General features: G+C 50.5%; 1 non-coding gene across 1 annotated transcript in view; it reads right to left on the minus strand.

The window, feature by feature from the left end:
* Positions 1-1,181, minus strand: part of LOC126333403 (small subunit ribosomal RNA) — a 1,893-nt gene extending 712 nt beyond the window's left edge. The window contains exon 1 of the ribosomal RNA XR_007564167.1: positions 1-1,181. This exon is cut by the window's left edge and continues 712 nt beyond it. This is a non-coding gene — a ribosomal RNA (small subunit ribosomal RNA).
* Between the last annotated feature and the right edge of the window lie 3,819 nt (positions 1,182-5,000).

The following is a 5,000-nucleotide window of genomic DNA, read 5'->3' on the forward strand; positions in this document are numbered from 1 at the left end:
AAAAGCTTTGGTTTCCCGGAGGCTGCCCGCCGAGTCATCGGAGGAACTGCGGCGGATCGCTGGCTGGCATCGTTTATGGTTAGAACTAGGGCGGTATCTGATCGCCTTCGAACCTCTAACTTTCGTTCTTGATTAATGAAAACATACTTGGCAAATGCTTTCGCTTCTGTTCGTCTTGCGACGATCCAAGAATTTCACCTCTAACGTCGCAATACGAATGCCCCCGCCTGTCCCTATTAATCATTACCTCGGGTTCCGAAAACCAACAAAATAGAACCGAGGTCCTATTCCATTATTCCATGCACACAGTATTCAGGCGGGCTTGCCTGCTTTAAGCACTCTAATTTGTTCAAAGTAAACGTGCCGGCCCACCGAGACACTCAACTAAGAGCACCCTGGTAGGATTTCAACGGGGTCCGCCTCGGGACGCGCAAGCACGCCTTCGGCTCGCCCCACCGGCAGGACGTCCCACGATACATGCCAGTTAAACACCGACGGGCGGTGAACCAACAGCGTGGGACACAAATCCAACTACGAGCTTTTTAACCGCAACAACTTTAATATACGCTATTGGAGCTGGAATTACCGCGGCTGCTGGCACCAGACTTGCCCTCCAATAGATACTCGTTAAAGGATTTAAAGTGTACTCATTCCGATTACGGGGCCTCGGATGAGTCCCGTATCGTTATTTTTCGTCACTACCTCCCCGTGCCGGGAGTGGGTAATTTGCGCGCCTGCTGCCTTCCTTGGATGTGGTAGCCGTTTCTCAGGCTCCCTCTCCGGAATCGAACCCTGATTCCCCGTTACCCGTTACAACCATGGTAGGCGCAGAACCTACCATCGACAGTTGATAAGGCAGACATTTGAAAGATGCGTCGCCGGTACGAGGACCGTGCGATCAGCCCAAAGTTATTCAGAGTCACCAAGGCAAACGGACCAGACGAGCCAATCCGATTGGTTTTGATCTAATAAAAGCGTCCCTTCCATCTCTGGTCGGGACTCTGTTTGCATGTATTAGCTCTAGAATTACCACAGTTATCCAAGTAACGTGGGTACGATCTAAGGAACCATAACTGATTTAATGAGCCATTCGCGGTTTCACCTTAATGCGGCTTGTACTGAGACATGCATGGCTTAATCTTTGAGACAAGCATATGACTACTGGCAGGATCAACCAGGGAGCTGCGTCAACGAGAGCTGAGCAGCCGGCCGCCCGGGAGTGTGTCCCGAGGGCCCGCGCGAACACGCAAGCGTCCGCTCAATTATTCTGCAAACAGGAGGAGGCTGAGCTCCCCTGCACGATACACCTCGAAACCCTCTCAGGTCCCGGCGGCGCGCAGCGCCGTCCTAAGTACTTGGTCGGGTTCGAGAGAGGCGCAATCGCCCGGAGATAGGCGAGTAGACGCTTTCAGTGCGAACACCCGTGCTCCCAACTGAGCTTGCCGCTGCCGACAGAGGCCCGGGAGCGTGCTGTCGTGGCATTGCCGGCGGGAAACAACACGCGCCACCTACGGTGACCGGCAGCTCCAACGCCAGCGCCACAGAAGGGCAAAGCCCCACTTGGGTGCAGAAGCGAACTCTCCCAGCACAGCGCACGCGCCAACACGTCCGCAGAGCTGCGATACAAACCACCTGCGAGAACCGCCGGGGGCGACCGAGCAGCAGACGGCGTCGCGACGCCGAGTGCCGGGCGGCGGCGCATCCTCAACGCACACAGTCCGCAATCGGACCAGCACACTGCAGATGTCCACCGCGCTTCGCACCGGGCTCGGCAGAACCCACTTTGGCCGCCTGGCGCCGCGCGCCGGGTGCGCCGGCGCGTAGCTGGGACGCCAGCCGGGCCCGTCGGCCGGCGCTCCTGCCACTGGGCGCCCCCCACCAGCCGGCTGTAGTGCGTGCGCTCACGCAGCGCGCGGCCAGCACGCCGGGCGGCCCCCCCTCACCGGCCGGGGACTGTCCCACCAAGCCACAGCCTCGTATCGCTTCATACCCACATGGCCAACTCAGGTTCGGGGGCATGGCGGGTACCGCCGAAACAACCGGTTCACAGATGTACCGATCGTCGCTATCACCGATGCACCTGCAGCGCGAACAACCGCTCAACAACTGATTTCCAGTTCATTTGCGGATCTTTGGCAGCAAACGTATACGTCAATCTACATTTGCGAAATCTACGATTCTGGCATGCCTGCATGTTATGTGTCACGACACGCTACATCAGCCCACATACACACTACGGCATGTACACGAGAGAACACGTGGAAGATGGTCCGCGCACGTGTGCAATGTCCCTTGCGCGGTCGACTGTCAACCGGCCTCTGTAGCATGTCGCAGATGTGGAACGCGGTCCACCGTGGTATCATGTTGTGTGGGGCAATACGATTAAATAGGAAAACCCTCGTCGCTACATCAACAGACGGCTCACGCTGATTCCCGGCAGAGGGAGGGGGGCCAACATGCAATACTTTCGTCCGTACCTACCACATGTCTGTACGGCGTAAAACAGTGCAATCTCGCTGTAATGGGGAGACGAGACAAGTAGCATCGTGCACAACATATGGCCCTTATGATTCGCCATTGTAGGGCGCAGCCGGTGTACGGTCAAGCATGTGCCACATTATGTCACTCAGTACGTAACGACGGATGATCAGTGTGGGTTACGCGTACATCAGCGGACAGTCCACACAGGCCGTACCACAACGTACACTGACTGCATCGACAACCGAATGCAACTGAACAGCTGCAAGGCTCATTTCACAAACAAACGCCTGACCGACCAGCTTGGAAGGGCAGGAGGGGAGGGCGATAGTCGTTCTGTAGCGTTACACCCTTCCAGTGGTTAGCGGGACTGTGTAGAAAGTACGCAACACTCGAAAGACATTTACGTGAGGGTACGCACCATGGCATCGAGAAATACACATGACACCAGAGGATCCAAGCAGTGAACTATGTTCAGAGGGTTGCTGTTAGGCAAAGCTACATTCCTGTGACGTTACATGTGACAGTTAAGGTGCAGTGTAAGTTAGGTTAAGGTGCAGTGTAAGTTAGGTTAAGGTGCAGTGTAAGTTAGGTTAAGGTGCAGTGTAAGTTAGGTTAAGGTGCAGTGTAAGTTAGGTTAAGGTGCAGTGTAAGTTAGGTTAAGGTGCAGTGTAAGTTAGGTTAAGGTGCAGTGTAAGTTAGGTTAAGGTGCAGTGTAAGTTAGGTTAAGGTGCAGTGTAAGTTAGGTTAAGGTGCAGTGTAAGTTAGGTTAAGGTGCAGTGTAAGTTAGGTTAAGGTGCAGTGTAAGTTAGGTTAAGGTGCAGTGTAACTTAGGTTAAGGTGCAGTGTAAGTTAGGTTAAGGTGCAGTGTAACTTAGGTTAAGGTGCAGTGTAAGTTAGGTTAAGGTGCAGTGTAACTTAGGTTAAGGTGCAGTGTAACTTAGGTTAAGGTGCAGTGTAACTTAGGTTAAGGTGCAGTGTAACTTAGGTTAAGGTGCAGTGTAACTTAGGTTAAGGTGCAGTGTAACTTAGGTTAAGGTGCAGTGTAACTTAGGTTAAGGTGCAGTGTAACTTAGGTTAAGGTGCAGTGTAACTTAGGTTAAGGTGCAGTGTAACTTAGGTTAAGGTGCAGTGTAACTTAGGTTAAGGTGCAGTGTAACTTAGGTTAAGGTGCAGTGTAACTTAGGTTAAGGTGCAGTGTAACTTAGGTTAAGGTGCAGTGTAACTTAGGTTAAGGTGCAGTGTAACTTAGGTTAAGGTGCAGTGTAACTTAGGTTAAGGTGCAGTGTAACTTAGGTTAAGGTGCAGTGTAACTTAGGTTAAGGTGCAGTGTAACTTAGGTTAAGGTGCAGTGTAACTTAGGTTAAGGTGCAGTGTAACTTAGGTTAAGGTGCAGTGTAACTTAGGTTAAGGTGCAGTGTAACTTAGGTTAAGGTGCAGTGTAACTTAGGTTAAGGTGCAGTGTAACTTAGGTTAAGGTGCAGTGTAACTTAGGTTAAGGTGCAGTGTAACTTAGGTTAAGGTGCAGTGTAACTTAGGTTAAGGTGCAGTGTAACTTAGGTTAAGGTGCAGTGTAACTTAGGTTAAGGTGCAGTGTAACTTAGGTTAAGGTGCAGTGTAACTTAGGTTAAGGTGCAGTGTAACTTAGGTTAAGGTGCAGTGTAACTTAGGTTAAGGTGCAGTGTAACTTAGGTTAAGGTGCAGTGTAACTTAGGTTAAGGTGCAGTGTAACTTAGGTTAAGGTGCAGTGTAACTTAGGTTAAGGTGCAGTGTAACTTAGGTTAAGGTGCAGTGTAACTTAGGTTAAGGTGCAGTGTAAGTTAGGTTAAGGTGCAGTGTAAGTTAGGTTAAGGTGCAGTGTAACTTAGGTTAAGGTGCAGTGTAACTTAGGTTAAGGTGCAGTGTAACTTAGGTTAAGGTGCAGTGTAACTTAGGTTAAGGTGCAGTGTAACTTAGGTTAAGGTGCAGTGTAACTTAGGTTAAGGTGCAGTGTAACTTAGGTTAAGGTGCAGTGTAAGTTAGGTTAAGGTGCAGTGTAACTTAGGTTAAGGTGCAGCGTAACTTAGGTTAAGGTGCAGCGTAACTTAGGTTAAGGTGCAGTGTAACTTAGGTTAAGGTGCAGTGTAACTTAGGTTAAGGTGCAGTGTAACTTAGGTTAAGGTGCAGTGTAACTTAGGTTAAGGTGCAGCGTAACTTAGGTTAAGGTGCAGCGTAACTTAGGTTAAGGTGCAGCGTAACTTAGGTTAAGGTGCAGCGTAACTTAGGTTAAGGTGCAGCGTAACTTAGGTTAAGGTGCAGCGTAACTTAGGTTAAGGTGCAGCGTAACTTAGGTTAAGGTGCAGCGTAACTTAGGTTAAGGTGCAGCGTAACTTAGGTTAAGGTGCAGCGTAACTTAGGTTAAGGTGCAGCGTAACTTAGGTTAAGGTGCAGCGTAACTTAGGTTAAGGTGCAGCGTAACTTAGGTTAAGGTGCAGCGTAACTTAGGTTAAGGTGCAGCGTAACTTAGGTTTAGGGGCCAACGT

This window comes from Schistocerca gregaria, unplaced genomic scaffold (assembly GCF_023897955.1).
Source record: "Schistocerca gregaria isolate iqSchGreg1 unplaced genomic scaffold, iqSchGreg1.2 ptg001587l, whole genome shotgun sequence".
NCBI classification, from domain to species: Eukaryota; Metazoa; Arthropoda; class Insecta; order Orthoptera; family Acrididae; genus Schistocerca; species Schistocerca gregaria.